This window comes from Cebus imitator, unplaced genomic scaffold (genome assembly GCF_001604975.1).
Source record: "Cebus imitator isolate Cc_AM_T3 unplaced genomic scaffold, Cebus_imitator-1.0 Scaffold113, whole genome shotgun sequence".
Lineage (NCBI taxonomy): Eukaryota > Metazoa > Chordata > Mammalia > Primates > Cebidae > Cebus > Cebus imitator.
In genome coordinates this window covers 7,639,892-7,661,071 of record NW_016107428.1, presented here as the reverse complement: position 1 = coordinate 7,661,071, position 21,180 = coordinate 7,639,892, and the positions used below count along the sequence as shown (strand labels likewise).

Genomic DNA, 21,180 nt, shown 5'->3' with positions numbered 1-21,180 from the left:
CATGGATGTAAAAATCCTCCATTTTTCCCTTTATAGGGATAAAAGTAAGTTTTGTGGCAGGGCGCAGTGGCACATGCCTGCAATCCCAGCAGTTTGGGAGGCTGAGGTGGATGGATCACTTGAGGCCAGGAGTTCAAGACCAGCCTGGCCAACATGGTGAAACCCTGTTTCTACTAAAAATACAAAAATTAACTGGATGTGATGGCATGTGCCTATAGTCACAGCTACTTGAGAGGCTGAGGCAGGAGAATTGCTTGAACCCAGGAGGTGGAGGTTGTAGTGAGCCAAGATCACACCACTGTATTCCAGCCTGGGCGACAGAGCAAGACCCTGTCTCAAAACAAACAAAAAGTAAGTTTTGTAACTACCTGGATGTACATTTAGGATGCAGAATAAAAAACAGAATCTGATGCATTTCATCTTTATTTCTATTCATTGTTGACTTTTCTGCAATAGAACACAGAAGCTTAGCATTTTGCAATTTAACAGGCAGTTAAACACCACTGAACCCCTTAGCACCAGCCAATTGCCTTTCTTCCTAGCATATTTCCATCCCTCCCCTCCCCACCCATACTGCCCTGATTGCCGCAGTCACTCACTATTAGCTAATTTGCTGCCCCTGGAGATGCTGTGTTAAGATGGCTCTCTGATTAGGTGGAAGTTGATTAAGCGGAAACTGCTTTATGCTGTCACTAGAACTGTGGAAGCAGTGTGAGAGCTCCTAATTCTGAGCCTCCTCTCATTTTGCTGTTGTCTCAATTAAGTTACTTTTCTATGATTTGTGGCTCATTAGCGTCAGTGACTCCTAACTGCCTATTCTCATCCTTGAGTCTTTCCAGCCATATGTGAATGATATATGCTTAGAGTCCCTTCTAATTATGATGATTTCCTCTTGTCTTCCTGAATGCTGGTGACAGTGCTATTAGCAAGATAGAAGTGAAGCTTTGGATAGAAATTCTGTGTCTTGAAACTCCTTGGGACCTCTTCCATACCACCCCTACCACTTTCCCATTGGCTAAGGCTTGAGTATTAACTGGGTGGTTAAGCACTATCATCTGGGATGGCAGGACCTATGTTTAAAACCTTGAGTGAAATTACTTGGCTTCTTTAGGCCTCATTATTCTGCAAGACTGGATAGGAGTGGTATTTTCCCCAGAGGGTAGCTGTGGATTTTGATGGAGATAATGTATGTAACGGCTTCTGCAGTCACACTCTCCAGAGCTGAGGCTCTTACTCCATCTTCCAGATCATCACTAGAATGCACCCTTTGCAAGGCACCTCCTCTAGGACAGCTTCTCCCTTCTTGAATTCCCATAGCGCTTCATTGGTATCTCTTTCTAGCACTTAACAGTTATGTGCCTGATATGATGGTTAAAATTTTACCTTCCCCTTTGAGACTCTAAGCACCTCTAGGCTAGGGAAGGGCTTGGTGCACCCTGTGTCCTCTGTACTTGTGGGTACCAAACCTAGATAAGGATCAACATCACTTTAGGAACTTTGAAAAATAGATGGGTTCTAGCCCCAGAGAGCATCCTTATGAGTCAGTCTGGAGCCTAGGCACCTGGATTTTTCATGAATGCTACAGGCGTTTCTGCTGTGGGTAGGCCTCAGACCCCAGTTTTAGAATCAGTTCTATAAGGCAGTGGTTTCCAATTTTGTCAAACCCAGCATCCTCTCTTACGTATTTTGTAACATCCTTTTTACTTCCTAAAATGGAAACTCACAGATAATAGAACTCACACACAATATTTAAAAAGAAATCAACATAAGACTCTAAATTATATTATAAAGGAGAAATGACATGAAAATAATTTATAATATAGCATGTATTTCAGTATGTGCACAGTTATGTTGACATAATAAAATAGTTACATTTTTGCTCATAGTTTGTATTTAAGAAATGTTTGGCTGAAAAATTTCAGTTACATATTAGTACTCTTATATATAACCCTAGAAATAAGGGCAAAAAAGTATTTTCTTGCATATCACTAAGAATATGACAACTATAAATATAGACCAATACAGGTGTGTTATAGAGATGTCTCATTAATCATGAATGACATTTCTGTAAGAGTCGTCATTTTTAGAGATGGAATAAAAACTCTTGGTAAAGTTTTTTTTTTTTTTGAGACTGAGTTTTACTCTTTTTGCTTAGGCTGGAGTGCAGTGGCATGATCTTGGCTCACTGCAACCTCTGCCTCTTGGGTTCAAGTGATTCTCCTGCCTCACCCTCCTGAGTAGCTGGGATTATAGGCATGCACCACCACGCCTGGCTAATTTTGTATTTTTACTAGAGATGGGGTTTCACCATGTTGGCTAAGCTGATCTCAAACTCCTGACCTCAGATGGTCTGCCCTCCTTGGCCTCCCAAAGTGCTGGGATTACAGGTGTGAGCCACCGCACCCGGCTGGTACAGTTCTGTACAAAATACATTACCTCCTTCCCTTGATTTATAGGGTAATCAAATTCCTAGAGAATTCAGTGTGTTTAAAACTAAACAACGTATTTTAATGAAATGTATAGTTTTAAGATCTAGATTTAGATAATTATATAAACTCTTTCCCCCTCTTTTATGAAAATCATTTGGGATGTGGGCCAATCCATCATCAAAAGAGATTTTTCTGGAGCATTGTAGGACGGGAGTATTCCTGCTCCCACTCCACGCCCCGTATGCCAGCAGAGCCCTGCAACCATTGTAACAACCAAAAGCCCCCAACGCAGTTCCAAAGCCTTTAGCGGAAGTGCCACCCCACTGAGAACCACTGCTGTGGACACTGAAAATCCAGTAGTCCTAAATGATCATCAGTACAGAATTCTTGTGGCCTCCAACAGGTTGCCTGCCCCTGCAACATGGTGTTCTGTACATATTTGTTAAATAAGTAAATGAATACTTGAAGTAAATGGCATGGATCCCTGCTTCTAAAAGTTTATGAGTGTGTCTTGTTTTTTTTTTTTTTTTTTTTTTTTTTTTAAAGAGACTGGGTCATGTGGGCATGGTGGCTCATGCCTGTGATCACAGCATTTTGGGTGGCCAAAGTGGGAGGAGCTCTTGAGCCCAGGAGTTCAAGGCCAGCCTGAGCAACATAGTGAGACCTTGTCTCTATAAAAAATCCAAATATTAGTCAGGTATGATGGCATGTACTTGTAGTCTCAGCTACTTAGGAGGCTGAGGTAGGAGGATTGCTTGAGCCTGGAGGTTGAGACTGCAGTGAGCTGTGATTATACCACTGCACTCCAGCCTGGGTAACACAGCGAGACTCTGTCTCAAAAAAAAAAAAGAAGGGAGGAAGGAAAGAAGGAAGGAAGGAAGGAAAGGAAGGAGGGAGGGAGGGAGGAAGGATGGGAGGGAGGGAGGAAGGATGGAAGGAAGGAAGGAAAGAAGGAAGGAAGGAAGGAAGGAGAGGAACAGAGGGAGAAGAAGGAAGGAAGGCAGTAAGGCCAGAAGACAGGAAGGGGGAGGGAGGGAGGGAGGGAGGAAGGAAGGAGATCATAAGGATGACTGAACATCTGAAGGCTGAAAGAAAAAAAAAAGAAAAAAAAATAGGAGAGAGAGAGACAAAGTCTCAATCTGTCACTCAGGCTGGAGTGCAGTGGTATAATCACAGCTCACTGCAGTCTCAACATTCAAAATTGTCAGATTCAAGCAATCCTCCCACCACAGTCTTCCAAGTAGGTGGGACTACAGGTGCATGCCACCACACCTGGTTAATTTTTGTATTTTTTTCTCCATAGAGACCAGGTCTCTCTGTGTTGCCCAGGCTGATCTCGAACTTCTAGCCACAAGAAATCCTTACACTTTGACCTCTCAGAGTGCTAAGATTCCAAGGTATAAGCCACCATGCTGGGCTGGGTGTGATTTTCTTTTTTCTAAACCAGAATTGGTCTCTGTTCTTTGTCTTATTATAGAAACCCTAAAGTACTTAAAACTGAAAAAGGACTTCGGTGCAGGTTGAGTTCTCTAGAAGATGCTAAGATAGAATTTGGGGTGTCAAATGCTTGTTAGGGACCAACATGTAGGAAGTGAAGGATGCAGGACTGGGCCGAGGGAGAAGTTGAAAAGGCCTCAGCACACCTGGCAGGAAGCCCTGGAGTGAGTGTTTGCAGTCACTATGTCTTGCTTTGGACCATCATGGGTCCTTTACATCCCTACTTCTCAGTTATAGGCAGGTTGTCACAGAAAGGGTGTGATCTCAGGTGAGGTGGCTCTCTGTAGCAGGGGCAGACCCTGAAGGAGCTGGCAGCTGGAGGGCATGTGCTGACCACTGGGCAGCAAGGCCTTATTTGAAGGGAGGTCATCTCAGTCTGCCATAGGCTTTCATAGCGACCCTCACTTGTGCCTCAGAGCAACCCTGGGACATAGGTACAGTTATTCCCATTTTATAGATAAGGAAACTGAGGCTGAGAGAATTTTCACTAACTTCCCTGATTCAATTACCTAACTAGTTAATGTCTCAGTGAGAACAGGAACCCGACTTCTAAATGCCAGGTCCCCTTAGTGATGTCCACATGGACTTGACAATTCTCATTCATTCATTCAGTCATTTGGTTGGCTGGTGTCAAGTGCTGTGCTCTGTGCTGCAGTGGGGCAACTGAGCTGCTCAAAAGCCTGTCTGATTCATATTTTTTGTGTGTGTGTGTGTGGTTGATTGAGTAGCTTACAGGTAGATTAGCATGGTGAGGTGGAAATATCTGAATCCTTTTATTCACAGCTTTTATCACTTGATCAGCTTAATTTTTAAAATCCTTGACATGCCTGAGAGCTGCTTGTTTTGTGATAAGATTTTCCTTATAGGTTGCTCTTAGCATAGATGAGGACATTTGATTTAGGGCCTTAGGCCTTCAAGATATCACTTCCCAGGCTTCAGCCAACTGGTGTTTGTGGGTGAACCAGCCAGCTGGCAGCTGCCTCAGTAATCTGACAGGCACCCCAGGAAGCCCAGGCCGCAGGTGCTGGCCTGGCTCCTAGGCCCTGTGCCCTCTTTCTTCTTCTCTTTTTCCTGGGCAGCTTCAGGTTGAGCTCTCAGTGGCCTATTGAAAAGGGTTTCAAACCATTTCTCGATCCCCCAGTGGGAAACACTATCTTTATTGAACGGCAAAGCATTTTGGCTACTGTGTGTTAGAATAATTTTGGCTTTTTAGCACATTGAATGGGAATGGCTGTTAGACCAGAAGGCTGGCCGCAGACAAGTCCAGTGGAATTCTTAGAATTGTCAGCCTTCGTAACTCTGGCAGATGAAATAAGCATAACATAAACATCATTTTTAGTATAATACTTTAATATTTTTAAGACCAAGAATTCTTTTCAAATAATTAAAAAAAATTGACAAAATATATGCTTACTGTAAAAGTGAATCCTTTTGTCTCCTCCAATGCTGTCACACCCCTGGAGCCCTCAGTAATAGTTGAGTGTTTTTCACACCTCCTTTCTCTGTGCTTATTTGAACATAAATATATTTGACCATGTGTTTTTTTCTTCCTTTTCAATAAACATGACACTAAATATAGGTGTATTATAAATTGCTTTATCCGTAAAACAACATATTATGGGCATTTCCCCCCCCCCAGGTTAGTACAGAGCTTCATAATATTCTGTAGTGTGGGTGTATCATGATTTATTCAATCATTTCCCCTGTGGGTGGACGTTCAGCATGTTTCCAGTGTTTGTCATTAAAATAATGCTGCTTGACTGGGCACAGTGTTTCACACCTGTAATCCCAGAACTTTGGGAGGCCAAGGTGAGCAGATCATGAGGTCAGGAGTTCAAGAACAACCTGGCCAATATGGTGAAACCCCATCTCTCTTAAAAATACAAAAAATTAGCTGGGCATGGTGGCATGTGCCTATAGTCCCAGCTACTTGGGAGGCTGAGGCAGGAGAATTGCTTGAACCTGGGAGGCGGAGGTTGCAGTGAGCCGAGATTGCACCACTGCACTCCAGCCTGGTCAACAGAGTGAAACTCTGTCTCAAAATAATAATAATAATAATAATAATAACAACAACAATAATAATAATGTTCCTACAGGCTCCATAGAGCTGGGGGTAAGGAGGTGAACAAAAGAGAGTTGCTCCAAGCTTTCCAGAAGTTTATGTTGTAGTGGTGGGAGGTCATCTATAAACAGGGAAAGCAATAGGTGAAATAGGAAATTGCAATTAGAGATAAAGTTTCTGAGAAAAATAAAGCCATGCCAGAGTAGAGGAAAGGCCTCGTTAAGGAGGCAAACTAAGCTGAGACAACGCGACTGGGGGAGACAGCCCTCTGGACACCAGCAGTGAGAGTGTTCCAGGGGAGGGAGGGTAGATTCTAATCCTAGTGGAGTCTGTCAGAGAGCCTTCTGCAAGAGTTGTAAGCAGTTCACTCCCCACCTGGCAGCTCTCGCAGAGGCTGTTTCTCCACATCCTCCTCAGCTTTCGGTGTTAATCATCTTTACATTTTTGCCAATCTGCTATGTTAAAAATGGGTATTTCCCAGACACCTTTTTAATGTGCTCATTAACCTTTTGCATCTTTCTTTTCTTTGAATTGCTTATTTAATTTGCTGTTAAAAAACTTGGGTTAACTATCCTCTTCTGACTAGTTTGTAGGAGCTCCTTGTCTATCAGAATCCGTGGCTTCTTAAGTGTCCTGACAAATTTCTCCTCATTTTTCTTCAGTCTCTTCCACTCTGCGACTTCTTTCCTGATTCAGCCCTGGAGGATGCAGGCTTGGTGAATCCTGAGGAATTAGGAACCTTGAGCCTTGGGACTTTGAGCTTTTCAGTGGCCCAAAAATATGTCTAAAATCAGAAAGAAAGTTTTTATTGGCTTCTTAGAATACTAAAAGAAAAAAGCAAAATCTAAGTTAATGTATATTTAACCAATCAAATACCTGTAAGACATAACTTGATGTCAGCAGTCATTTACAAGTCAACTCAATATATAGTTATTTATAACCCAAATAAAAGTTAATTTGTATTTAGCGTGGGAAGTGGGTATCTTGGTCTTCTCTTGTGGCTGTAACAGAATACCATGGACTGGGTGGCATAAACAACAGGAATTTATTTCTCACAGTTCTGGAGGCTGCCTTCAAGGCACCGACGAGGTTTGGTGTCTGGTGAGGGTCCAATTCCTGGTTTAAAGATGTCCATCTTCCTGCTGCATCCTCACATGATGGAAGGCGTGAGGGAGCTCTCTGGGTCTATTTCATAAGGGCACTAATCCCACTCTAAGGGCTTCATGCTCCGAACAAAACAAAACAAACTTTTTAGTCTTGGCTTACCCCATTGTATTAGTCCATTTGGACTACTAAAAATACCTTCAACTGGGTGGCTTATACACAGTAGAAATTGGCCGGGCATGGTGGCTCACACCTGTAATCCTAGCACTTTGAGGGGATGAAGCAGGTGGATCACGAGGTCAGGAGTTCAAGACCAGCCTGACCAACATGGTGAAACCCCGCCTCTACTAAAAATACAAAAATTATCTGGGTGTGTGCCTGTAATCCTGCTACTTGGGAGGCTGAGACAGGAGAATCACTTGAACCTGGGAGGCGGAGGTTGCAGTGAGCCGAGATCATGCCACTGCACTCCAGCCTGGGGGACAGAGTGAGACTCTATCTCAAAAAGAAACAAAAAACCAATAGAAATTTATTTCTCCCAGTTCAGGAGGCTGGGAATTCCAAGATTGGGGTGCCAGCCTGATAAGGTTTTGGCGAGGGTGCTCTTCTAGTTGCAGGCTGCAGACTTCTTGTGATCTCATGATGGAAGGAGCTAGCCAGCTCTCTGCAGTTTCTTTTATAAGGGTCATAATCTCTAATCCCCTCCCAAAGACTCCAGCTTCTAATACTGTCACTTTGGTGATTATAATTTCAACATATGAATTTCCTGGGGGACAAACATTCAGGCCATAGCAGCCCACTAAGAGAGTTTTAAATCCTTAGGCCAGGGGTGGTGGCTCAGCCCTATAATCCTAGCACTTCGGGAGGCCAAGGCAGGCAGATTGCTTGAGCCCAGGAGTTCATGATCAGCCTGGGCAACATGGTGAAACTCTATGGGTACAAAAAATGAAGAAATGGTGGCATGCACCTGTAGTCCCAGCTACCAGGGAGGCTGAGGTGGGAGGTGGGAGGATCTCTTGAGCCCAGGAGGTTGAGGCTGCGCTCTAGCCTGGGCAACAGGGCAAGACCCTATCTCAAAAACAAAGCAACCAACAAAAAAACTGACTTGCAATGCATTAGTGGATTGTGAATTTAATGGGCTCCGGCTACGTTAAAAAATAGAGAATATGATTTTATATCACATTTGGTAAGAATGTCAGTCTATTCAGAATTCTGTAACAAAATACCTTAGACTGGGTAGATTATAAATAACAGAAATTTATTGCTCACAGTTCTGTTAGTTGGAAAATTCAAGATCATGGCACCAGCAGATTCAATGTCTGCTGAGGGGCCACTTACTGCATCATAGGTGGTGCCTTCTTACACAGTCCTTACATGGTGCAAGGAACAAGCTGCCTCAGGCCTCTTTTATGAGGGCACTAATCCCATTCTAAAGGCCCCACCTCTTAACTCTATTGGGAATTGAGCTTTAACATACAGATTTTGAGAGGCAAACACAAACATTCATACTATAGCAGGTAGATACTGTTTCTTGAAACTTTTGTTAAGGCTCTTTTTGTGTGTGTCTAGACCAGCCTCATAATTTGTCGGATCTAGCACAACATGAAAACGTGGTACTCCTTGTTAAAAAATTCTTAAGAATTTCAAGATGGCAGTAGCAGAGTGTTTAACCAAGAATGGGGCTCTTCTCCACACAGGGCGTGGGCAGCTGCACAACCTGCTCGCCCATGGAGCCTGCCCTGGTATATATGTATGTGTATGACCTGGGTTGAGATGGAAGATTATTTTCTAAAGCCACTGTAGTGATGTGTGCCAAGATCTATAGGAAGGATGGCTGTGGACACCAGTGTGGAGTACCGTGACCTTTCAGCCACTCCTGCTTGGTCTGCTCACCTGTGCCTTGCCAGCCGGCTCTGCTCCCTTCGTTCCTGCCTGCCGGTGCCCATTTTCTGCCATATTGGCTCCTGGTTGGTTATGCCCAGCTCCAGTGCCACCACTTCCTTGTCTCCAGCTCCCCCTTTCCCTGGTCTGCTTAACGAGTCTGAAGGCCCTTGAGAAATGGCTCAGACACCGCCTACAGTTAAATGCTAAGGCTTCTTTTACCTTTGACCCAGCTGTCTCTCCTCTGGGTCAAGGAGTGTTCAAGATCATGGCACCAGCAGATTCAGTGTCTGCTGAGGGCCCACTCTGCTATTTATTACTTCTTAAAAATTCCACCTGTATGTCTCAGACTCATTTTCTGCCTCACCTTTCCATCCCCCTCCAAAGCTACTCTTACTTCTATATTCATCACTTTGCTGGGTGCCACTAATGTTTACTCAGTTGTCCAAGCTGAAAACTGCAGGGATTATTCTTTATTCTTTCATTCTTTCTTCTTCCCCACCTCCTCAGATCCCATGAGTTGCCAAGTCCTGTCAGCTTGGCCTCCTACATAATTGCTTTAGAGTCTGTTCTTTCTCCTCCATGTCTGGCACAGAGTCTGACTCCTGAGTGGGATGTGCAAGGCCTGAACTCCGATCCTCACCTGCATTCTCATCCTGACCTCCCACCCCTATCTCCCCAACCCCTGCTCCAGCCACAGATCTGTTCCCCAGGTTCTCGGACTTCGTAACTGGGAGCAATAGCATCACCCCATCCTTGAGGACATTGGGAAATGTGAGAGGGGCGTTACTTTAGTTGTTGTCATGATTGGGAGTTGCTGCCAGCAATGAGTGGGTGGGGTCTGAGATGGCAAATGTCCTGCAGTGTGTGGGATAATCTACCAGACATGGAAGTGTTCTACCTAGAATTGCAGGTAGCTACCCTGCTGAAAAACAGAACGTGCTGTGTCATGCCTCTGTCCTTTGTACCTCCCTTTGTCTGAGATGTCTCTCTCAGTTTTCTGTGCCTGGGGAACTCCTACATGTTCTTTGAGTTCCAGGTTAAAAATGCCACCTTCTCTCTGAAGACTCCTGTGCCCATTTTGCACACTGAGGTTAATTGGTCCCAGGGCACTCATACCTCCCATGGGCCATTTTGAATGTGTCTTCCCCTGACTTGGTCCTCCCAGCACCTAGCATGGTTTGGCAGGTAGTATGTAGTCAGTAAACTAGAGGGTGGCATGGCTTAAAGAAATGCCACCAGGAGCCCCTCAGCTCTGCAGTTCTTGGATTGGGCTTTACTTGTTATACTTAAATCCTGTCTTCTCCTTCCTACCCTGCCCCCTCTTTTCCTTTCTCAATTGCAGCCTTTCTAACTCCGGCATGCGCTTCTTCATTACTACAGATTGGCTATCTTCCATAGTTACAGTCATCTGCGGTTCCTCGAGGCATCTAAGAATTGAAATAGATCTTGGCCATCTTTGCTCCCGAGGTGTGACTGCAGTAGTTACAGCTCCTGTTTCCAAGGCAACAGCCTTCTGTTTATGAGTAGAGTGCTTCTCTTAGTGGATCTCCATTAGGAGAGAGGAGTCTTACTGCTTGTATCTCCATATTGAAACTTTGCCTGCTTTATTGCTTATTTATAAAAGGCCAGTTTGCACTGGAACAGGGCAGGGATAAAATATTGCTTTGTTCTGGCAGTTTAAAAACTTTGTTGAAGCATACTATACATGTGGAATAGAGCACATTTAATAAGTATAAATCTCCATGAACACACTCTATGAGTAGCACCCAGATTAAAACGAAACAAAACAAAACACATTACCAGCACCCCAAAACTTATTGGCTTTTCATGGAAATGTTGGATTATTTTTTGAGTATGCATTTCTTATTTTATCTGAGTCATTTTTTCCCCCAAACCAGCTGTAATCTAAGGTTCCACGAGATATGTCCTGATTTAAGAACCCTGAACAATCAATACACCTATTAGACAGGTAGCTTTAGATCATTACTATTTTTAAAAACATTATTTCCCCAGTGTTAGGGAGGCGTCCTGGGGATAAGAGCCTCCAGTCTGATGGCTTCCCAGTTCTGTTGAGTGAAGGCAGGGCATATGAGGAAGGCCTCAGTCCAGGCTGATTCCTTAAGCCCATGAAAAGCAGAGGCATGCAGACATACAGAACCCTCCTTATCCCATTCACCCCTTTCCTCCATTTTAAAAAAGTCACTTGTGTATCAGCTGGTGCAAGTGGGCATTTTGTAATCAGATCGTTCCGGAGTGAATCCCGTCTCTGTCATCCATACCATGCGACTACAGTTCCTTTTCTCTCTGGATTTTAAGTTTTCTCACCTGGGGAGCATCACACACTGAGGTCTGCAGGGAGTGGGGGGACTAGGGGAGGGTCAGTGGGGGTAGGGAGTTGGGGAGAAATGCCAGATATAGGTGATAGGGATGGAGGCAGCAAACCACATTGCCGTGTATGTACCTATACAACAATCCTACATGTTCTTTACATGTACCCCAAAACCTAAAATGCAATTATATATATAAATTTCCTCACCTATAAAATGGGAACAATATATTTCTCTCGCAGACTTAAAGTGAGGAATACATGAGATAATGAGTGTAAAGAATGCCAGCATTGCGCTTGGTTCACAGAAAGTCACCAAAAATGATAGTTTCTCTCTTTTCTCACCCAAAGTTGGAAATTGTCAGAGCCTTCATCACATTGCTCCCAGATAACTTGTCATCTCTTTGCCTCCTATTTCCCCTGCCCCAATGTAGCTCAGATGGTTCTTTCTCCATATTTATCTTCCTGAACCACTATTTCTACCTTTGCTATTTCCTCATCAAAAAGACTGATAGATTTTCACTGCACGTGTGCTAAAGCTGGGCTTAGAAGGACTTCATAGATGGCTCCACAGTGTCTGGCGTATTTCCCACCTTATCCTTCCTATTGTGATGCCTTTGAACCATGATGAAGTAGGTAGTTGGCCACCCTGTGCCCTTCTTTTCCTTTTGTAAAATCTGTGCCGGTTCCTCAGCCTTGCCAGAATCTAGGACATTTGGCTCCTTCCTGGAGATCCCATTCTGGATCTGAGAATTTAAGGAGCTTCAGCCTGACCTTGAGACTCTGTGTCAAGACAGGTCTGGCCTTGCCTTTGTGTTCCATGCCGGGGGACTGGGCTTTGGCTTTGTTCCTAAGTTGTGATTTCTACAACCTATTAGAAAGGTGGGGGAGGTTGGGAAAAATGATAAATGCATAAAGGAGCTGAAAATTACATTAAAAATTTCAGAGTGATTTTAGTATTTTAAAAGACACAGAGCATACTTGAAATACAGGATGTTCACGATGGTGACCCTTAGTCATCTGCAAAATGTCCTTATAACTTTCTCAAGATGATAAGGAAGAATGCTACTATACATTTTAAGATGTCCACCTAGAATAGCTAAAATAAAAATCATTTCCACGTTTATTCAGGCTAAACCTTTATTCATTCACTCATCCAATATTTAATGAATGCCTTATTATGGCATTGTTTTGGGTGCTGAGAATATTTTAAAGAGCAAAACAGACAAAATCCTTGTTCTCTTGAAGGTTAATCTAGAAGACTGGGGTTTTCAGAGAAAGTAGTTTTCCATGACCGGAGAGGGTCAAACTTTTTGCCTTTATTATTTTTAATAGACTGTACAGGACATTTTTCTATATTGTGAATAGAAGGTTAAATGGAAGAGATTATTTCTCAGATGCTTGAAACTGACTCTATGAATGTCATAAAGCACATTGAAAGTCTCTGAGGCACTTGACTTACTTAGGTTGTTTCATTTTTCATCACAACAGGAAGTAGGAAGTGTGGTTTGTTTTTTGCTGGTGGGGAAATGGCAGAGTAGAAAGGCACAATGACTTGCCTGAGGTTATACAGAGTTTAGTGACACTCTTGCATGCCCATACTAGATGATTTCTCATTTCCAAGGTCAAGTGTCTTGGTTAGGGACTGTCATCCAGTTCATGTAAAGAAAAAGGAAGAAAAATGCCAACATTTTAAATATAAAAGGTGAAAAATGGAGTGATTTAATGTTTGTGTAATTAGTCCTAAAATGAATTCCTCATCTGTGATTTTCTGGGTCGGATAGCAGACTTGAGATCGGTTTGTATATTAGTGGCTTAACTGGCTCTCTTAAGGATGTAATTTCAACTGTAATTTTCCATTTCCCCCCTTTCCTCTGGCATGCTTATAGAAGGTTCTTAGCTGTTATTTGAGGCTTTCTAAAAATTATCAAAATGAAGTAGCTACTGAGCTTTTATTTTGGTCCTTAATCAGAAAGGACTGAAAATGATGGTGCTTGGTGGAGAAATCTTTAGATAGTCTTCACCTCCAGCTGAACCCCTGAAAGACTATGAGTTCCACCCCTCCAACAGGTTCCACTTGCATGAGCAATCATTTTCTTATGAAAGCACAAAGCCTTCAGGTACAGCTTTCCTTTTATCTAGTATTCAGTTTGTGACTTTCTGCTTGGAGAGTAAGCATTTGATTTATTACTTTTTAACTGAAGGTCATTTTTATATATGGCTATGTCATATGCTTTTTACATTTTAGCCCTTGGAGGATGTGACAAAATAGTTTTACTACTCAATTTCAATTTGTGAAAACATAAGTTTTTCAGATTAGAACTCTTATAATGCTAATAAAGTCAAAGGACTGAAATATTATTAAAAACATTTCTCTTTGTCTTTCTTTTTAATATTATGGAATTATGTGCTCTTTCAAGTGTTAAAGGAAAGTGATACCCATTGGTTTGCAGTATTTTCATGGTAACATTTAATATGCTTTGTTCATAAATGGTCTCAATTGTAATACTCTCTGCATATAAGAAAGTCTATTCTTAGTAAATAGAGAATCATGAAACAAAACACTATGTCTTTTTTATTAGACAAGGTAGAGACAGTAAAGAGAAAAAAAAAAAGAGGTAGCCCACAATTTCAGTTTTAAAAAGCTGTTACTTAAGGAAGTATATTAGCATTTCTCTGACTAAAATAAGGAAAAACTACCTGGCGTGTGGAATAGGTTGATGGTGTGTTTGCGCTTACTTGGAATTTTGGCTAGAGTGGGATAGGGGTTGATGTTGCACAGAATATCTCTGTGAGGACTGAGTTCTGTGGGAGGTTTATGGGTTTTCTCAGCGTGCCCAAGATGCTGCTGACTCTTTTACCATCCTTGTCACTGAGCCAACTATTGTTTTCATTTTGTAAATGGCAATGACCATTAAAAAATCGAGACCGTTTAGTGTCTTTTTTAAAAGAAAACTGTATAATTTTTAAAGAGCCTACGAAAGCTGATCTGATAACTTTGACCTAAGTATTTTGTCCATTTTGTCTGGGATATAGTCACAGGTTTTGATTTCTTGAACTTGGGAAATGTTATTTTCTCATCACCCTCAGGGGTCTGGAAAAGGTTAAGGAAAGATTCCCATACGATAAATGATGTGAAGGATTCTAGTGCCCAGGAACATCCTGCCATCTCTGGGAAGATGCAGAGGTGAGGAAGACAAGACGAGCCCTTTACTGGATGGTACTAGAGCTGAAGACTTTCTCCTTCTGTGAAGATACCCTGAGGGAAAGGGAAGAAAGCCACCCCTTGTTATGAATTATTTATTGCAGCTCTGACTGCAGAAACTGTGAAAAATGATACTTAAAACTCGGAAAAGTTGATGTTAATATCAAACCCTGACAGTGCATGCTGAAAACATGCTGGGAAATTCCCTTCAAGAAATCTAGGGTGCTTTCTGCTTAAGGAATGGCTATCAAAACAAAAGATAGCTGTTGAATTCAGAGTGCTTCAAGAGAGGTATTAGTCGGGATACTTATTTGGTCAAAATAAGAACACAGAAGTTTATTTTACTCTCATCTGTAATGGTCGGAGCATAAACGAACCAAGACTGAGAAGATGGCTCCATGATGTTGGGGATAAAGTTTTCTTTTATTACTATGCCTTTTCTACCACATGGCTTCTATCTTTCAGCTAAGATAGTTGCTCCAGTTTCTATCATCATGGGAAAAGAAACTAGGAAAGAGGAGGACAGCCTCCTTTCTTTTTCTTTTTTTTTTTTAAATAAGAAACGTGATCTCACTATGTTGCCTAGGCTAATCTCAGGCTCCTAGGCTCCAGTGATCCTCCTGCCTCAGCCTCAGGCGTAGCTGGGACTACAGAAGCACACCACTGCACGGGGCATCCAGCTCCTTTCCTATTAAGAACTTGACCTGGAAGTTGAAAACATCTGATTCTATTGGCCAGAATCAATCACATAAATTACTTTTCTACAAGGGAGGCTGGGAAATATAATCTTTAAGGAGGCAGCCATATGCCCAGCTAAGGCTTCTGTAACTATAGCGAAAAGAGAAGATGGATACTGGGGAGACAGCTAGGACCCTCTGCTACACCGGAATAGTGACATTTACTCTTCAGTGTTCGTGTACTGCTGTGGCTTTTAGGCAAATTCAAACTTGACATAACACCTTTTTTTTTCTTATTAATACAGTATTTGTCTTTTCCTCTGTCAAACTCTGAGCTAACCATGTTCCCCAGGCCACCTGGGGAGTACAGGAAAAGGAACATACAGGGCTGATGAGACATGGGAGAAAGAACTATGGGAGGTGGAGACGGCTCCTTCACATGGCAAAGAGGATGAGAAACTCCACCATCAGGCAAAAGAGCCCCATGGCTTCGTAGAGGGCAAAGCCCAGAATGGCGTGGGAGAAGGGCTGTTGCTTCAGGGAAGGGTTCCTGGCATAACCAATGAAGAGGCTCCCAAAGGCAGTCCCAATCCGAGCCCAGAGGCAGCCTCCCGCACTGTGGCAGCCCCAGCCCCAGTGAACCTGGCTGCTCTGTGGATGTCGCTTGAAATGGTACTGGTTTGGAAGCTGCAGCCAGGGACAAGTGAGGTAAAGGGAGGTGAGACTACCAGGCTGTGGACACTCTCACATGTTCAGGGAGCAGATGGCTTAGCAGTTGTGAGGTGCTCTTGACCAAGGAGGGAGTAGAGGAGAACTTGGAGCAGGCTTACATTTTCAGTGAGTGAGGGAGGGGCTGTGGCAGAAGAGCTGTACCTAGTGCAGGAAAGAGGAATTATTATTCACAGACAGCACCGGACCATATCATGCAATGTTTATATCTTGCTTAATGTATTGTTTAGACATCCATGTTAGGAAAGTAAATTTTGAATGTATTGTCAGTCTAAAGTTTTGTTTTTTTTTTGAAACAGAGTCTCACGGTGTTTCCCAGGCTAGAGTGCAGTGGCATGATCTCGGCTCACTGCAACCTCCACCTCCTGGGTTCAAGCGATTCTCCTGTCTCAGCCTCCCAAGTAACTGGAATTACAGGCACGTGCCACCACCATGCCCAGCTAGGTTTTTGTATTTTTAGTAGAGACGGAGTTTTACCACATTGGCCAAATTGGTCTTGAACTCTTGGCCTCAAGTGATTGCCCACCTCGGCATCCCCAAAGTGCTGGGATTACAGGTGTGAGCCACCACGTCTGGCCTGTCAATCTTAACCTAAAAGCCACTGTAGTTTCTTCAAACATTTTTTTGTGGAAAGAATGGACTCATTTTGGTAGGTTGAAATTTTTATGTGGAATTTCCGTTAGCACAAATCCATATGCCTTAAAATGAGAAAAGACTTCTGAAAGGGCACCCACTAGGGGGTAGGTAAACATAGTTTATTCTGAATGGGAATTTGATTCTGGAGTTGTCGGTGGTCGGTAAATAGAGTTCACTTTATGATGTTGACTCTAGGAATGGCGCCAAAACATTACAACCTCATTTATAACTTTCCCCACCTCTGGGAAATCATATTAATAAGTAATTTTAGGGCCTGGGTTCTAAGATAATTTTATTAAAATAAAAATATGTCTCTTGTTTCTGTACAAGAAGATAGTGCCAGAAAGCTCTGCCATTTATTCTTTCTGGCTACTTCCTGTCTGGATTTTGTTTATTGCTCTCCTCCCAGAGTGCTCTATCAGAGGGAACTACCGTATGGCTAGAAAGATTTGTTTGTATAACAGTGTGCGAATATTTTGTCCTGGCTGGTAGGAATTAAGCTGTTTCTGATAGATTCTTGTTGTAAAGCCTAGCACATATCATACATTATAGATTTTTAGTTGTGATTTCTAGTTGCATGTGAGTTTGCATTTTGCCCTCGGTTTTTCTCTTATCCCATCACACAGAAGAGATGATTTTGAGGTGTGAGTTTTTTTCAGATCCTATTTTCTTCATAAGGATGAACTAGACTTTCAGGCTGTCTCTTCTGGCCATCACTGGAGGCCAGTGTCACTTGTTTGATACGAGACAAATGTTCTTGTTGTCTTAGTAGTATAACATCTCAAGCGTTGTTCTGATTTTTTGTTTAGCAACAACTCTCAGATTCTCTAGGGTCCCTTGTTACCACTCCTCCTTAAACACTCTTCAGAAGGCTCGGCAGCAATACAGCTACTATGGAAGAGACAGGGTGTGCACAGTCATCAAAGCTTTATCTTTGGTGTACAGACTCGTGTTTCTAGAAAGAAAAAAATTAGAAAAGAAACAAGTTTTTTAAAGAAAAGATTGTCTATCTTTTTTTTTTCTTTTTTTCTGGTTGGCAAAAAAGCATTTGATGAATTTCTCTTTAAAAAATTGTTTGGTTCAGGTCTCTGTTTCTAGGAAAAATATTCTTACCATTTTTTAGGTGAGGCCGTGGATGCATGATTTTGCTCAAGGTCATATCAGATAGTATGACCTGTTTTTTTTTTATTGGATCACATCCTCTTCTTTTCTTTTCTTTTCTCTTTCTACTCAAATTATGTGCACACTCATGGGAATCCCACACAAATGTGAAACTCCTGGACCACATTCTTTTCAATGAATTACAGCAAGTGACCCTATTTATAGATGAGCAAAAGGTGGTTAAATGCCCCAGGAGATACTTTAGCATTTTAGATAAAGTGAGAACCTAGAGAAGGCAGACTCCCTGTGTGGCAAGCCCTTCCTGCTGGGGTCCGGTCTTATTCATCATGGTGCCTCCAGTGCCAAGCTCAGCACCTGGCACATTGGAGTCTGCGGCATATGCTTGTTGGCTGTTGAATTAGTGACTATGAGTTGGAGGATGACAATTTAACAAAAAAGAGAAGAAGTTTGAAAGTGAAATTTTCAGGCAGCCTAATGAAGGCTGGATGAGCTTAGATGCAGAAGGGAAACAGATTATCTGCAGGAGTCTGGAAAATCCTGGTGGGCTAGATAAGAGGAACCTAGATCCAGGGAATTTAAGAAGGACCTGTCTCAAAACTGGATTTTTAACTCCCATATCTTCCAAGTACCTTTGTTTTTGCTTCTTAGGTTTATGAGTTATTTTTAAGGTTGAACCTGTTGCTGTGTTGTGTTCTTAGTGTGTAGGTCTGGGAGGGGGGACACAGATGTGTATGTGTGAGCAGGAGCTGCTCAGGGAAGGCCTCTGGTAGGAGCTGTAATGCTGGACTCAGTGGCCCAAACTTGCATCCCTGGGCCCAGGGTGCTGGGATCATCCTGCTTTTCAACTCACCCAGTTCATTAATCTTCCTGGGCAGTAAAAACTTATGCTATTGCCTTTATAGGAGAACTGTGCTTAAGGCTGCTTTACCTAGTCTTTAAGAGTCTGGGAGGAAACTTTTGGCAACATTTTTCTGTCTAGGCTGCAAGGTTTGGTACGTGGTTGAGACCTGAATAATGGAAACTCTGGCTTCTAAGTTTTAGTGTGTTGGAAGTTCTTCAGAACTCCCAGAACACTTCATGAATATCTACTCAGAGCAAGGATTACATTTCTGTCCTATGGAAAGAGATCATGAAACAAACATGAGGACATATTTTGAAACACCATTTTGAAGAAAATGGAGCAATCACTAATCATTAGGGAAAGCCAGTCAAAACCACAAATGAGATACCATGTCATACTCATCAGGGTGACTATTTATCCAAAAACCAGAAAACAGCAAGTGTTAGTGAGGACATGGAGAAATTGGAGACCTTGTGCTTTGCTGTTGGGAATGTAAAATGGTGCAGCTGCTATGAAAAACTGTGTGATGGTGTTTCTTGAAAAGTTATATATAGAATTACCATTTGATGTAGCAATCCTATGTCTAGGTATATATCCAAAAGAATTGAAAGCAGAGAGGTGAACAGATATTTGTACATTCATGTTTAGAGCAGCATTATCTGTGATAACCAAAAGATGGAAATATCTCAAATGTCCAATCACAGATGAATTGATAAACAAAATATGGTACGTACATATAAAGGAATATTATTCAGCCTTGAAAAGGAAGGATATTCTGGCCGAGTACAGAATTCCCAAAGTAATTGCAGCACTTTGGTAGGCTGACGTGGATGGATCACTTGAGATCAGGAATTCGAGACCAGCCTGGCCAACATGATGAGACTCGTCTCTACTAAAAATACAAAAGAAAAATTTAGCCAAGTGTGGTGGTACGTGCCTGTAATCCCAGCTACTTGCAAGGCTGAGGCAGGAGAATCGTTTGAACCTGCGGCAGAGGTTTCAGTGAGCCGAGATCACGCCACTATATTCCAACCTGGGTGACAGAGCAAGACTCAGTCTCAAAAATAAATAAATAAAAAATAAATATAAAATAAAATTAAAAGGAAGGAAATTCTGATACATGCTATAACATAGCTGAATTTGAAGATATTATGCTAAGTGAAATAAGCCAGGCACAAGAACAACTACTCTATGATTTTTATTTATATAAGATACCTAGAGAAGTCAAATTCAGAGAAACAGAAAGTAGAACAGTGGTTACCAGGGGTTAAGGGATGGAGGCAATGGGAAGTTACTGTTGAATTGGCACAGAGTTTCAGAATGGGATGGGGAAAAATTTCTGGTGATGAACGATGGTAATGGTTGTACAGTAATGTGAATGTACTTAGTCCCAGTGAACTATACACTTAAAGATGGTTAAAATGGTAAATAAAAAAATGTTATTTTTATTTTTGTGGGTATACAGTAGGTGTATGTATTCATGGGGTACATGAAATGTTTTGATATTTGCATGCAGTGTGAAATAAGTACCTCATGGAAAATGGGTATCCATCCCCTCAAGCATTTATCCTTTGTGTTACAAACAATCCAATTATACTCTTTCAGTTATAACATGGTAAATTTTATGTATACTTAACACAATAAAAAATTGTGCAAAAATATTGAATTAAGATACTAAAAAAAGAAAAATGGAACTGAAGAAAGTCATGACTTTTTCCCCCAAAGATTTATAATAACCACTAAAAAGCTGACTATTACTGTCAGTTGACTCTTTTAATCAAGTAAAAGAAAAAAAAACAAACTTCTGTCTTTCTGTGTGCTTTTAATTTGTTTTTTAAAGAATACCTCTTAAAAACTATTGTCACACCAAACTGAACTGGTAAATATTTAGCTTTCTCAGGTGGGTCTACATGGTACTCACATTTGTCCAACTGACTTCCTTTGCAAAATTACCTGAAAGAGAGCTAATGACCTTGCCTATAAAGAAATCCCACACAGTGATTGCTACCACCTCAAAGAGAGTCCTGGAATCTGCTTAAGCTCACGCACCTGAAATTTTAAACACTAAACCTGTGCAGGGAGAGTGCATTCTTCTTGGAGATTGGATTGATATTTTCACCTATTCTTCCATTTTTTTTTTTTTTTGAAGATGAGCTGCTTTTAGAGGTTTAGAGACATCAACTAACTTCTCTCTTTTCTGTACCTCCTGAGGCATCCAAAGAATGAATACAGTTTTTTCCCCTTCCGCTCTCTTTATAGAGTTGGTCTTTCATCTGTGATCTATGAGAAGGCTGAAGCCCCCTGACAGGACAGTTTATGATTTATTGGGAGTACATGGAAGTCCTGGACTAGGGTGATGTGGCTACCTCAAATTGCATAGGAGCGATTAGCTTAGAATACGAACTTCTTGACTTGTTTCTATACAGGGCATTACATCCCCTTCTTTTCCTATCGCATTTTCTGAAACACCAAGGCCTTTGTTTTAAATCTATTATAAGGAGGATTAATGTATTTTTATATACCTGAAGCCTTCTTTGGAAATAATTATAAAAGTGTATTAAAGACTTGAGCCTGAAAAATAGATGTTTAACTTCAAATTCATAACATTTTTTTTCCTGTTCATCTGTCTCAGTTTGATTTATTTCCTTCTGTAATGACAAATGCACTT

General features: G+C 41.8%; 1 protein-coding gene and 1 pseudogene across 5 annotated transcripts in view; one reads left to right on the top strand and one right to left on the bottom strand.

The window, feature by feature from the left end:
* Positions 1-21,180, top strand: part of ANKRD44 (ankyrin repeat domain 44) — a 334,866-nt gene that overhangs the window by 32,960 nt on the left and 280,726 nt on the right. The window lies entirely within an intron of this gene.
* Positions 11,407-16,025, bottom strand: LOC108311339 (annotated as a pseudogene).